Source organism: Bos mutus, chromosome 18 (assembly GCF_027580195.1).
Source record: "Bos mutus isolate GX-2022 chromosome 18, NWIPB_WYAK_1.1, whole genome shotgun sequence".
Taxonomy (NCBI): Eukaryota; Metazoa; Chordata; class Mammalia; order Artiodactyla; family Bovidae; genus Bos; species Bos mutus.
The window spans coordinates 54,020,452-54,035,918 of NC_091634.1; the positions used below are offsets into that span (position 1 = coordinate 54,020,452).

Genomic DNA, 15,467 nt, shown 5'->3' on the forward strand with positions numbered 1-15,467 from the left:
CCACTTGCTGGCCTGATGGGACTGGGATGAGCCAGTTCAAGGGAAATTCATACCCCTAGGGCTTGCCTCCTGGTTGGGATTTTTAAGCCGTTGGGAGACCTCAAAGTGTTGCCTCCTGAGGGAGCTCATGCTATGAACAAGCAGAAACTCACTGACAGCTCTCCTCACAAAGACTGCTTGCTAGAACCATCTTGAAGACTTAGACCTTCCCTTTTCTGGTGAATGAGGAGGAGGAGGACATTACTGCCCACACTCAGCCCACTGGGTCTAAGACGCAGTCAGAAAATATCATCAACTTCATTATTCACAAAGCCTGGAGAAGGAGGAGCAGAGAAACAGGAAGGCCCAGGCCTAGCTTTCCAGATCTCTGCATTAAGCTGGGAAGCCCACCTGAGTGTGAGTGCACAATAGAGAGGGGCACAACCTTCCCAGGCCCATGACCCACCAAAGGGGGCACTTGGCATTGGCCATTTTCCTCCCAGGGACCAGCCCCATGGCAATCATCTCAGCAGACTGGCCACAGCGCTGTCGTTAAAACGTGGACACAATACGATTTGTGGTCACACTGCACACAGATCATTGTTGATATGCTTGGCACCAAATAAGGCCTTGAGGGTGCAGTGTTGATTCCTGTCCTCGGTAATGGTAAGCTCTGATAGAGACCTACTCCAGCTGCCAAGGGCAAGGGAAGGTACGCCTGGGATCTGGGAGAGCTGACCCAACACTCAAGGACAGTCTGCCAATTTTGTAGATAAATTAAGGCTCTGCGGTGTTAATCACCCAGAGGTGGGAGGCCAGAATTTGCTGGCTCCAAAGTTCATGTTCTTTCTGCTGTGCCAGGTCACCTCCCACTCACATGTCCAGCAGTCCTGGCTTATTCGTGAATTTAAACATTCATGCATTCATTCATGCATGCACTTTTTCAATGCATGTTTATTGAGTAGTTACTGTGTCCCAGCAGCTGTGTTAGATACGAGTAAAGCAGAACTGAGTGAGATAGTCAAGGTAATCCAGTGGGGAGAGGGGAGCGCAGATACTTAACAGATAAATAAATGCGTATTTAATTTCTATGTGAGAAAAGTACTATATCAAAGTAAGATATGGAGATTGAGAATAACAGCTGGAGACTTAAAGTCCCAACACTAGGGAACGCTCACTCAATGAGGTAATATTTAAGTCACTAGTGTTTCAACTGGTCAGTGATTTTGTTCCCACGGGACATTGTCTGAAGACAATTTTGGTGATCACAATAAGAAATGGCTGCTGCTGCTGCTGCTGCTAAGTCACTTCAGTCGTGTCCAACTCTGTGCGACCCCATAGACAGCAGCCCTCCAGGCTCCCCCGTCCCTGGGATTCTCCAGGCAAGAACACTGGAGTGGGTTGCCATTTCCTTCTCCAATGCATGAAAGTGAAAAGTGAAAGTGAAGTCACTCAGTCGTGTCTGACTCTTCGCGACCCTGTGGACTGCAGCACACCAGGCTCCTTCGTCCATGGGATTTTCCAGGCAAAAGTACTGGAGTGGGGTGCCATTGCCTTCTCCAAAGAAATGGCAGTAGGGTGCTATTAGCATCTAATGAGTAGAGGCCATGAATGCTTCTAAACATCCTACAATGCGCAGGACAGCCCCCAAAACAAAGAATTTTCTGGCCCAGAGTGTTACTGGCACAAGACTGAGCAACCCTGATTTAGACAAAGATATGAAGGTGACCTTTGCTGACAAAGTAGTCAAAGCTATGGTTTTTCCAGTAGTCATATGCAGAGGTAAGAACTGGATCATGAAGAATGCTGAGCATCGAAAAACTGATGCTTTTGAACTGTGGTGCTGGAGAAGACTCTGGAGGGTCCCTTGGACTGCAAGGAGATCAAACCAATCAATCCTAAAGGAAATCAACCCTGAGTATTCACTGGAAGGACTGATGCTGAAGTTCTCATACTTTGGCCAACTGATGCAAAGAGCCAACTCACTGGAAAAGATCCTGATGATAGAAAAGATTGAAGGCAAAAGGAGAAGAGGGCGGTGGAGGATGAGGTGGTTAGATAGCATCACCAACTTAACAGACATGCATTTGAGCAAATTGGGAGATGGTAAAGGATAGAGGATCCTGGCGTGCTGCAGTCCATAGGGTCACTAGGAGTCAGACATAAATTAGCGACTGAACAACAACATGAAGATGAAGAAGATACTAGCCCTATTTGCCTGCCCCAAGCATTCCAGATGAAAGGGAAAGCATGTGCAAAGGCTACAACGTCAGGAAAAGCTTTGTGTCTCAAGCTAAGGAATAGGGGAGAAAGTTACGAATGAGAGGGACCAGATTGTACAGGGCCCTGGTCTTGGGCAGAAGTTTGGCTTTTTATTCTTTGCCATGGAAAGCCTTTAAAGGGTCTTAAACTGGAGAGGGGCGCTCTGGCTACTCTGCAGAGGAGTGGCAGTGAGGGAAGAGTAGAATCCCAGAGACTGGGATAGAACTGCCCAAGAAGAGATGATAGCCTTGACTAAGCCCAGGGGTGGTACACGAGAGAAATGGGGGTATCAGTGACAGCTACAGCACTGACGATGAACTGGATCTGGGGAGGAAGAGGAGGAGAAACAGGGATTCTGGTCTCCAGGGTGCTGGGTCATGTGGACCTCCAGATGGGGAAGACTGAGCCAGGGCTAGGTGGGAGGGGTCCCAGATCAAGAGCTTGCCTTCAGACACGGCAGGTCTGAGACACCCAGTGGACATGGGTAGGTAAGGTGTTGGAAAGAGGAGTTACTCATAAGAGGCCTTGCAACTGTGCTTGCGGATCTGCCCCCAAGCAGGGGACCTTCTCTGTGTTCATGGCAGCCCACAGCTGGCTGAGAAGCCTCACCTCTGTGTGTTACCAAAAGAACTCTCTGTTTTGTGTCTATTTAAAATCCTGCCTCTGCTGCTGCTTCGGTGGTCGGCTGAGTTCCATCTGTCAAAACAAAGAACAGTCAACATCTGGGATGTTCTCGTGCCATCTTCAGTTCCAGACCCTTTGTTCTGAGACTCTCTTGTTTACAGCAATGTCAGTCTCCTGCTGAAGCCCGAGGGCTGCTTCATCTCTTCCATCCCATTGGGGAGAGAATATTTACAGTCTTCTTTCCGACCTCCTTTTTCCAAACAACTCCCAGCATCCTCTGCCACCGTGTACTCAAAGCAGAGAAAAATACATTGAGACCAGGCCTATTCTTCAAGCTCTAGTTCAATCCTCTATTTCCTTTTTTTCCCTACCTTTTGACTGCCTTCACCCATTTCCCCATTCCCCCACCCTCATCTCTGGTAACCACCAATTTGGCCTCTTTTTCTATGAGTTTGTTTTTGAAGCATGAGTGATCTATAAGACTGTGTTATTTCCTGCTATGCATCATAGCCATTTGGTATTTTATGCATTTCAAAATGATCATCATAATAAGTCTGGTTATAATATGTCAACATAGAAAGATACGACATAGTTATTGACAACACTCCCCACACAGGTACATTTTGTACCCATGACTGGAACTTTTTATCTCTTTAATATCCCTCATCTATTTCTCTCCATGCCTACCACCTGTTTGTTCTCTGTATCTATAATCCTATATCTGTTTTATCATGTTTATTTATTTGTCTTGCATTTTAGATGCCACATATAAGTGAAATCATAAGCTGTTTGTCTTTCTCTGTCTGACTTATTTCACTTCATGATACCCTCTGGTGTTATGATACCCTCCTGATACCCTCCATCCCTGTTGTCACAGATGGCAAGATTTCATTCTTTCTTTATGGTTGAGTAATATTCTGGTGATTGCAGCCATGAAATTAAAAGATGCTTGCACCTTGGAAGGAAAGTTATGACCAACCTAGATAGCATATTAAAAAGCAGAGACATTACTTTGCCAACAAAGGTCCATCTAGTCAAGGCTATGGTTTTTCCAGTGGTCATGTATGGATGTGAGAGTTGGACTATGAAGAAAGCTGAGCGCCGAAGAATTGATGCTTTTGAACTGTGGTGTTGGAAAAGACTCTTGAGAGTCCCTTGGGCTTCAAGGAGATCCAACCAATCCATTCTAAAGGAGATCAGACCTGGATATTCATTGGAAAAACTGATGCTGAAGCTGAAACTCCAATACTTTGGCCACCTTATGAGAAGAGTTGACTCATTGGAAAAGACTCTGATGCTGGGAGGGATTGGGGGCAAGAGGAGAAGGGGACGACAGAGGATGAGATGGCTGGATGGCATCACTGACTCAATGGACATAAGTTTGAGTAAACTCCAGGAGTTGGTGATGGACAGGGAGGCCTGGTGTGCTGTGATTCATGAGGTCACAAAGAGTTGGACACAACTGAGCGACTGAACTGAACTGAACTGAATATTCCATCATATGTACACATGTGTGTGTGTGTGTGTGTGTGTGTGTGTGTGATCTCCCATCTTCTTTATCCATTTCCTTTTATTCCCTTTTATTATTTTCGGACACCCATCGTTGACTTGCTCTGTACCTGGCACTTGGGGATACCATGATCAATGAGAGTGATACGGCCCCTGATAGAGACCCAGGCTTGATTCCTGGATTGGGAAGATCCCCTGGAGAAGGAAATGGCTACTCAGCACAGTATTTTTGCCTGGAGAATTCCATGGACAGGAGAGCCTGACAGACTATATATGGTCCATGGGGTTGCAAAGAGTTGGACACGACTGAGCAACAAACACTCTCACTTTCAATATGGATCTCACACCTTAGGACAGGGTGTCTCAATCTCAGCACTATTGACATTTGACATCAAGTAATTCTTTGTTGTGGGGACCATCCTGTGCGTTGTATGATGTTCGGCAGCTTCCCTGGCTTCTACCTATTAGATGCCAGTAGCTTGTTCCCGTCCCTCAAGTTGTGACTACCCAAAATATCTTCAGTCATTGCTAAAACTTCTCCTGGGAAGCAAAATTTTCCCAGTCAAGAGATATTGTTCTAGAAGGAAGAGGACATTAAACAAACACTCAGCAAGGTAGATAAATGTGATGACAGAAGCATAAACAAGAGAGATTCAATTTATCTCGGCAGGAATGGAGAGATAAGAGTCCAATGTGGAGACCACCTGTTCCAGCCCAGAAAAATAGCTGGTATTCCTTCCAACATGAGGCTTTCTCTGACTGATCAATAGTCTTCTGTCTTCCTAGTTTCCTGCAGTAGCATTCACCGACTCTGTACTAGGCAGCCGGGTACAGTACTGAGCACTGGGCATGCCTTATATCATTGTATTCTCGTAAGTACCCTGTAAGCATAATTGGACCACAAACCGCTAAAGATTCACCACATAAGTAAATTGAAATAGTAAACTGAATGAAAGCTGAGACAGTGACTGCTTCTACTTCTTGTTCATCCTCCGGCAACAGCCTCCCACTTCATCAGTTACCACAACCTTTTGGAACTGTCAATGTCTTCCTGAGCCTCCAAGAGTGCTCCCCACAATTTTCCCATCACCCAGATTTCTTTGTTTGATCTTACTATTCCCTAGGCCTGATCTCCCATCTTGCTTCTTCCTTGTCCCACCCTTGTTCTCAAAACTTCAAAGTTGCCCAACCGTCTCCTTCATACCCTTTCCTGAAATCATTCTCATCAGTTTCCCCAAAGCATAGAATCCAGAGGTATCCTGTCATCTCATTCAATCTGTCCTCCATGTTTGATGTTATTTAAAACTCTCCTCCTTGGAGCTTTCTTCTTCCTTGGTACCCTGCACCCTTCAGGTCTACCTTCTGCCTCCTATCCTATAGATTTGGGTAGCCTCCACTGTTCCTCCAAGTTCCCAGTTCCTTGTCCTAATCTCTACACTCATTGCTCAGGCATTGTTTTAGCTTTCCAAGCTTTATTTAACCTACCTTTGTGGAATACTAGCTTAACTTGCTTTTGCAATCCATCTGGACACTCTACCTGAATACAACCTTGACACCGCAAATTGAAAGTGTCCTAAAGAAAAGGCTCTATCTTTTCTTCAAAGTCAGCTCTTTCCCTCAGCTTCTCAAAATCTGTTGTTTCTTTTAGTAGGAAGAATCATTCTTGGAGCTTCAGAATGAATTGTCTACATTCATTCTTGTTCATGAAGTCACTCCTTGAACCTGTTGTGGGCACCGTGCTTTACAGACTGTCTGCCCTCATGGAACTCGCAGTCCATCTGGCAAGACAGATGATCAAAAGAAAGTGCAGAGAGCTTTGATGAGGGTTATAGTAGGAGAAGTCTAATGTGTAGCGGGTCTCTCCTCTTTATCAGCTAGACCCAATGAGCTGGAAAGTGCTCTGGTTCTCCCATCATTGTGCCCCTCCAATCAGCTGCTTGCTCTCCAAACTCCTGGCCACTGCCTTGGCCTCCTAAGTGGTCTTATTTCCTCTTATTTCTTTTCACTTCTCTGAATTCTCACATGTTATGTTGTCTTGTAACATCTTCCTTCTTATTGGTCCCCTCACAACACTATAAGTTTATTCAATATAATGTGTGTGTGTGCACGCACGTGCTTGGTCAGTCATAATGTCTGACTCTTTTGTGACCCCATGGACTGTAGCCCACCAGGCTCCTCTGTCCATGGACTTCTCCAGGTAAGAATACTGGAGTGGGTTACCATGCCCTTCTCCAGGGAATCTTTCCAAACCAGGAATCGATCCAGTGTCTCCTTCCCTATGGGCAGATTCTTTACCGTCTGAGCCACCTTGGAAGCCAAAGAGAGAGAACATTGCATTTAAATTCCAGCACTGCCACTTACTTCTTTTACGTTATATGATGTTAATTGTATAATCTCTTGAAAGCCTCAATTTCTACATCTTTGAGTGGGATTAATAATAGGCATTATCTATCAATGTCTCGATTATGATTTTAGAACATGGGTATTGGGCTTGTTGCATATATTCACCCTACTTTTATATATTTAAAGCTTTTCATATATTTAAAAATTATTTATAAGGTATTTGTGAAAATTAAATTAGGAAAATGCTAATCACAGTGCCTGTCACAGTTCCTAACACAAAGATAGCCTCCGGTACAGAGTGGTCCTCAGCAGTGAAGGAAGGGTCACTCTTCATGCCACCAAATCCTTGCTGGGCTGCGATTATCTTATCTCTTTATTGGTTTGTGCTGTGTTCTTCTCCACTGGAACTAAGCTTCATGAGGGCAGAGACCCTGTCTGTCTTCGCTCCCCATTGTATGTCAAGTGTGCTCAGGAGGCAGTTGATGAGTGGTAATTGCAAACATGAACTGTGAAGACACACCATTATGGCTCCCTCATTCTACATAAAGATAATTAACCTCAGACAGGTGAAGCAGCTTGTTCAAGGGCCCAGAGCTAGTGAGTAGTCTAATACCTTCTTTTAGATATTGTGCATCTGAAGAGTACATCTTTGTATATATGTTTGTGTGTGTGTGATGGAATGGGTGTGGGGGACAGGTTGTGGGAAAACAGCCCACCATGGACCCTGTTTGAGTCTGTAGTCACACCTGCCTGGACCTCTATCATACAAGCCACAGTTTGGATACAGCACTCTCCATCCAGAGAGCTGGTTTTCTGAGCCTAATATGAGGTTGGGAACCCTTCTTCTGCACTGCACGTGCTTCCTTCAGTATAGAGGGATATCTATTAGTGTGACACTAGCCCTGTTCTGTCTCCCACTCCTTCCTTCTCCTTGGGAGGTGGAGCAAAGCATCTGGTTGGTGATTTTGACAGAAAGAACTTTGGAGGCTGTTTCAATGGGTGCAAGGTCTCTTCTCTCTCTAGCAGAAGAACCAAAAGGACAGTTCAAAGAAAATGATCAGGACTGAGAAGCAGAGGAGAAAAACCAAGAGGCCAGAGTATCACCTGGAAGCGCTTCTCTCTTTCTCAGCATCTCCCAGCCTGAAAAACCCCTGTGCTATTGGGCTATTAGCCTAGCTGTCCAACCCAAGCCCTACCTCAGGGGCAAGGCTTGAGTCTTCTCAACCCTGCCTTGACTGAATGCACCATTTGTTGTCGTTCAGTCACTAAGTCGTGTCCCACTCTTTGTGACCCCATGAACTACAGCACTCTAGGCTTCCCTGTCCTTCACTATCTCCTCGAGTTTGCTCAAACTCATGTCCATTGAGTTGATAATGCCATCCAACCATCTCATCCTCTGTCACCCCCTTCTTCTCCTTCCCTCAGTCTTTCCCAGCATCAGGGTCTTTTCCAATGCACCATTATTACTACACAACTAAGATACCTTCTTCAAGACTTATATCAGTAATAAAACTGACATCTTGATTTCCACTTGCCTATCTCTATGAGTTCAGAACTCAGCTGGGAATATTAGAAAGGGACTTATGAATTGACCCCACCAAACAAAACAACAGCATCCAAGGAAGAACTTTGCGTGTATACTGATTTAATTTTATTTCATTAATTCCAGGTTGGTTTGTATTGCTAATACCAAGATGGCACATGATGTTAAATCTGAGTCAACATTTCAAAGGAATGTCAAGTAATTGGAAAGCGTCCAGAGGAAACTTAATAGAATGGTGAGAGTTCTGGAAACCAGGCCATGGTAGGGAAAGGTAAAATGAATCAGAAGATTTAGTTCAAAGCAGATTTGGCTATGATATGACACAGTCTTCACATTTTTCAAGGGCTACCATGCAAAAGAGTGGTTTAATCAGATTATGTGACTTCCAAAGGCAGAACTAAGTGCACTGATGGATGTTCCAAGGAGGCGTATTTTGGCTCATTATAAAAATTATATATGCAATGACTAGCATTGGATAGAAGTACAGTTACCACCTACAGATGGCCCTTTATGTGTATTATCTCATTTCATCCTGGCAGCAGTCCCAGAGAGATCAGTATATGATTATCTCCATTTAACAGATAAAGAAACTGAGATTCTGGCAGGTAGATTAATTTGCCCTAGGTCAAAAAACTAATAAGTGGCAAGGCAGGAGTTAGTACATGCATCAGTCATTGTTCTATGTATGTGGTCTTAACCACTACACGCTACTATTCACCCTGAATGACAGTGACCAGACCTGCACTTAGATGTACCTGTGTTGTTTCAAAAGAGGAACAGAGTTTTGGTTTTGTTTCTGTTCTTCTTCTTAATGATGCCTAGGTTTGGTTTGACTTTCTAGGCTACAGGACCTCAGTAAATGTAAGTGTTTATAGAAAATAGGACTCAGGGCTTCCCTGGTGGCTCAGTGGCAAAGAATCCGCCTGGAAATGCAGGAGACACACATTCAATCCCTGGTCCAGGAAGATCCCACATGCTGCGGTCTGTGCACCGCAACCACTGAGCCTGTGCTCTAGAGCCCAGGAGCCACAACTACTGAAACCCACATGCTGCAACTATTGAAGCCCACACGCCCCAGAGTCCGTGTCTGTAACAAGAGAAGCCACTAGAGTGAGAACCCCACGCACTGCAACAAGAGTAGCCCCTGCTTGTTGCAGCTAGATAATAGCCCATGGGGCAACGGAGATCCAGCACAGCCAAAAATACAATTAGATAAAATTATTTTTTCAAAACAGGATTCAATGAAACCCAGATCCTTTCCCAGTGTTTCAATTGCCCTATCTAAGCCTTTGACCCATAAAGACGAAATTGGGGTTTCACTCAACCTAAGACCATGCTGGGCGCTGACTGTTTCAAATTAAGATCCATCCAGTGCAGTCCCTGAGCCTTGAGTCCTCTGCACACAAAGAGCATTCCACACAGGTCCCTAGCAGCTTCTGTTTTTGCATTTTAGAATTGTTTTTCAGCGGACATGTATCTTTTCAATGTCCTGTTTATGGCATGAAATCCATGGGAGATGGAAAATCTGAGCACAGAGGAAGGAACTCATAAAGCATACCAGTGGGCAAGGGAGTGGAAGTGGGGGTCGGGGAGCACATGCTGTGCATGGTAAATTCTATGTTGAAGAGGAGACGCCCCTCTGTGACAATGGTGGGTCGAATGGATGCAAGCGTCCCTGGATCATCCAAGCCAGACATGTTCCTCCATTCCACTCCATGTCTGCCCCAGACTCCTTCCTGCTTCCTGCTTGTCTAGCCCTGTCTTATCCTCATTGGCACCTGGATTCACTGACTTGTGTTACCCCCAGGTGTCCGTTTTCCTCCATTTTGTTCAGTGCGACAGAACAATCTGAACCATCTACCCATTAACCTGATGTCCCTGACCTTGATTCAGAACCTCTGCCCACACTGTGTCCTAACACGTATTTGTTGACATCCTATGATCTCATCTAATCACCAACTCTGAGGTTCCAGCACTGGAGGGTAGGGGATGATGCAAAAGAACAGTATCTGGAAAGGGTTCATCGTTAGGAGCATAAACAGGGGACACCAAAATGCATGGGGTAATCAAGGTTCACAGACTGAAAAACAAATGGACAAGGCAGCTATGTCTTCAAGGCAGTAAGCAAGGATAATCTTGGATGGATTTTTAAAAAAAATTTTTTTTAATAGGAGTGTAATTGCTTTACATTGTTGTGCTAGTTTTTGCCATACCACTACATGAAAAGTATGGAACACTTCATGTATTTTTGTGTGTTATCCTTGCCCCAGGGCCAAGCCAATCTGTGTCATTCCAATTTTAGTATATGTGCTACTGAAGCGAGCACTTCAATGGCTTTTTTGAGATGAACTTGTTTGGACCAGGAATCCTTCTGAAGAGGGCTAAGGACAAAGGCCACCTAAGTGGGAGGGGGTAAGAGGAAGGAAAGGGAGGAGTCAGAGGACAGAGCAGTAGGGGAGAAGCATGGACATGTAGTGTTCTGGAAGGCAAAGGAGGCCGTGTCAAGAAGGAAAACAGTCGGCAGTGCTGGCATGGAAGTCATGCTCAGGGGACAAGGAGGGTACCAGTAACACTTGGGAGAGCAGCTTCAGCAGCTGGGGTATGAACCAGAGGGTGTTCTGTTCATGCTGCATCCCAGGTGACCAGGAGCAGGCTTCGAACCAAGTCATCACAAAGCCTTGTCCAGAGCAAGCCAAGAATGACATTACAGAACAATGGGCCCGCCGCAGGCCATGTCACTCTGACCTTTCTACACGGGTGACCTCAGCAAAAAGAACCAGCAGAGATAAGTCCTTAAGCAAGTGAGTCTATGGGGACAAACCCATTGTGTCCAACCAATGACCACAACAAGGGGAGGACATTTCACCAGCTTGGTTCATTCACTAATGGCTCTCTCACTCATGAACACTGAGATGGGTCTAATGTGCTCAGAGACAGAGAAGGCACTTGGTCATAAAAGAGATCTGGTCTCTGCCATCAGCTTACAACACATTTGGGGGAACTTCATTCCATGAGTATATCCGCCAACCTCAACACGCCATCTAGAATGCCTAATAAAGTCCCCATTCAAATTTTACAAAATTACCCAAGTTTTAGCAATACCTTTTTTATGTCTCTCTGTAGAGGGCTACTGCTGCTGCTCCTGCTAAGTCGCTTCAGCCATATCCGCCTCTGTGCGACCCCATAGACAGCAGCCCACCAGGCTCCACCGTCCCTGGGATTCTCCAGGCAAGAACACTGGAGTGGGTTGCCATTTCCTTCTCCAATGCACGAAAGTAAAAAGTGAAAGTGAAGTCGCTCAGTCATGTCCGACTCTCAGCGACCCCGTGGACTGCGGTCTACCAGGCTCCTCCGCCCATGTATTTTCCAGGCAAGAGTACTGAAGTGGGGTGCCATTGCCTTCTTTGTTAGAGGGCTAAGGTTAAGCTTAAAATGAATGATCAAAGAGGTTATGTGTTCATTAAAAACAATCTGATAGACTGGCTAAATTATAGACTCACTGAGGACTGTATTGATTCCTTACAATATATACCAATGACCTCTTCCCTTGAAGCACTAACCGCGCTATGTTGCTTGTGTTTCTCTTTCTCCATCCTCCTTCTCCAAACCTAATCAAGATCTAGGTCTGAATTTCCAACGGCCCCCTCACTGCCCTCAAACTCAAACCTGAAGTCAGATTCACCATATGGCATCTCTCCATTATCACCCTTTTCAGGCATCCTTATTCCCATCTGTGGTACCTTTCATTTTATCTTCTCTCATGAGCATATCCTACATCCAGTCAATTACCATGTTTCATGTCAAGCAGGGTCTTGTGCCCATAAAAGATGTTCAACACTTACTTGCCGATGAATGGACACATTTTATATTCTGGAAACATTTATAGCTGACCGGTAACTGTAGCTATGGCACTGAAAATGACAGCTGTTAAAGAGCAAGGCTTTGGGTGGCAGATGGGGCTGAGCTGGGTTTAGTCTCATAAGATGCTTACTTCTTAGAAGAAAAGTTATGACCAACCTAGACAGCATATAAAAAAGCAGAGATATTACTTTGCAAACAAAAGTCCATCTAGTCAAAGCTATAGTTTTTCCAGTAGTCATGTATGGATGTGAGAATTGAACTATAAAGAAAGCTGAGCACCAAAGAATTGATGCTTTTGAACTGTGGTGTTGGAGAAGACTCTTGAGAGTCCCTTGGACTGCCAGGAGATCCAACCAGTCCATCCTAAAGGAAGTCAGTCCTGAATATTCATTGGAAGGACTGATGCTGAAGCTGAAACTCCAATACTTTGGCCACCTGATGTGAACAACTGACTCATTTGAAAAGACCCTGATGCTGGGAAAGATTGAAGGTGGGAGAAGGGGATGACAGACGATGAGATGGTTGGATGGCATCACTGACTCAATGCACATGAGTTTGAGTAAACTCCAGGAATTGGTGATGGACAGGGAGGCCTGGCGTGCTGCAGTCCATGGGGTCACAAAGAGTTGGACACGACTCAGTGACTGAACTGAACTGAACTGATGTTGCTTAATATTCCAAGGACTTTGGACACATAATTTCCTCATTCATAAGATGTTAGTTACTAAGGCTGTGGGAATCAAATATAAAGAGTATGTAGAGCTCTGAGTGCAGAGATGTTATTTCCTTTAGTCCCTAGTCCACTGTCAGCCTAGAAAAGGAAATGGCAACTCATCCAGTATTCTTTTTTTTAATTGAAGGATAATTGCTTTACAGAATTTTGTTGTTTCTGTCAAACCTCAATATGAATCAGCCATAGGTATACATATATCCACCCCCCTTTTGAACCTCCCTCCCATCTCCCTCCCCATCCTAACCTTCTAGGTTGATACAGAGCCCCTGTTTAAGTTTCTTGAGACATACAGCAAATTCCTATTGGCTCTCTATTTTATATAAGGTAATGTACGTTCCCATGTTACTCTTGCCTGGGAAATCCCACGAGCAGAAGAGCCTGGTGTGCTACAGTCCATGAGGTCTCAAGAGTCAGATGTAGCGATTAAACCACCACCACCCACTATCAATGTTTATCCATTTCAGCAGACTAACATTAAAGACATGGAGTAGCAATCATGGTCAACAAAAGAGTCCAAAATGCAGTACTTGGATGCAATCTCAAAAACGACAGAATGATCTCTGTTTCCAAGGCAAACCATTCAATATCACAGTAATCCAAGTCCATGCCCCAACCAGTAACACTGAAGAAGCTGAGGTTGAACGGTTCTATGAAGACCTACAAGACCTTTTGGAAATAACACCCCCAAAAGATGTCCTTTTCATTATAGGGGACTGGAATGCAAAAGTAGGAAGTCAAGAAACACCTGGAGTAACAGGCAAATTTGGCCTTGGAGTACAGAATGAAGCAGGGCAAAGACTAATAGCGTTTTGCCAAGAGAACGCACTGGTCGTAGCAAACACCCTCTTCCAACAACACAAGAGAAGACTCTACACATGGACATCACCAGATGGTCAACACCAAAATCAGATTGATCATATTCTTTGCAGGCAAAGATGGAGAAGCTCTATACAGTCAGCAAAAACAAGACCAGGAGCTGACTGTGGCTCAGATCATGAACTCCTTATTGCCAAATTCAGACTTAAATTGAAGAAAGTAGGGAAAACCACTAGCCCATTCAGGTATGACCTAAATCAAATCCCTTATGATTATACAGTGGAAGTGAGAAATAGATTTAAGGGCCTAGATCTGATAGAGTGCCTGATGAACTATGGACGGAGGTTCCTGACATTGTACAGGAGACAGGGAGCAAGACCATCCCCATGGAAAAGAAATGCAAAAAAGCAAAGTGGCTGTCTGAGGAGGCCTTACAAATAGCTGTGAAAAGAAGAGAAGTGAAAAGCAAAGGAGAAAAGGAAAGATATAAGCATCTGAATGCAAAGTTCCAAAAAATAGCAAGAAGAGATAAGAAAGCCTTCCTCTGTGATCAATGCAAAGAAATAGAGGAAAAAAACAGAATGGGAAAGACTAGAGATCTGTTCAAGGAAATTAGAGATACCAAGGGATACCATCTTTCACGCAAAAATGGGCTCGATAAAGGACAGAAATGGTACAGAAGCAGAAGATATTAAGAAGTGGCAAGAATACACAGAAGAACTGTACAAAAAAGATCTTCACAACCCAGATAATCACGATGGTGTGATCACTGACCTAGAGCCAGACATCCTGGAATGTGAAGTCAGGTGGGCCTTAGAAAGCATCACTACGAACACAGCTAGTGGAGGTGACGGAATTCCAGTTGAGCTATTTCAAATCCTGAAAGATGATGCTGTGAAAGTGCTGTACTCAATATGCCAGCAAATTTGGAAAACTCAGCAGTGGCCACAGGACTGGAAAAGATCAGTTTTCATTCCAATCCCAAAGAAAGGCAATGCCAAAAAATGCTCAAACTACCACACAATTGCACTCATCTCACATGCTAGTAAAGTAATGCTCAAAATTCTCCAAGCCAGGCTTCAGCAATACATGAACCGTGAACTTCCAGATGTTCCAGCTGGTTTTAGTAAAGGCAGAAGAACCAGAGATCAGATTGCCAACATCCGCTGGATCATCAAAAAAGCAAGAGAGTTCCAAAAAACCATCTATTTCTGCCTTATTGACTATGCCAAAGCCTTTGACTGTGTGGATCACAATAAACTGTGGAAAATTCTGAAAGAGATGGGAATACCAGACCACCTGACCTGCCTCTTGAGAAACCTATATGCAGGTCAGGAAGCAACAGTTAGAACTGGACATGGAACAACAGACTGGTCCCAAATAGGAAAAGGAGTACATCAAGGCTGTATATTGTCACCCTGCTTATTTAACTTATATGCAGAGTACATCATGAAAAACGCTGGGCTGGAAGAAGCACAAGCTGGAATCAAGATTGCCGGGAGAAATTCAATGACCTCAGATATGCAGATGACACCACCCTTATGGCAGAAAGTGAAGAGGAACTAAAAATTCTCTTGATGAAAGTGAAAGAGGAGAGTGAAAAAGTTGGCTTAAAGCTCAACATTCAGAAAACTAAGATCACAGCATCTGGGCCCATCACTTCATGGAAAATAGATGGAGAAACAGTGGAAACAGTGTCAGACTTTATTTTTTTGGGCCCCAAAATCACTGCAGATGGTGATTGCAGCCATGAAATTAAAAGACGCTTACTCCTTGGAAGGAAAGTTATGACCAACC

At 44.4% G+C, this 15,467-nt stretch overlaps 1 protein-coding gene and 1 non-coding gene across 2 annotated transcripts in view; both read right to left on the reverse strand.

The window, feature by feature from the left end:
* The window catches only part of HSD17B2 (hydroxysteroid 17-beta dehydrogenase 2), a 92,077-nt gene that overhangs the window by 61,590 nt on the left and 15,020 nt on the right, over positions 1 to 15,467 (reverse strand). The window lies entirely within an intron of this gene.
* On the reverse strand, positions 10,483 to 10,586 carry LOC138991916 (U6 spliceosomal RNA). The gene has a single exon (XR_011467809.1). It is a non-coding gene; the product is annotated as a U6 spliceosomal RNA (small nuclear RNA).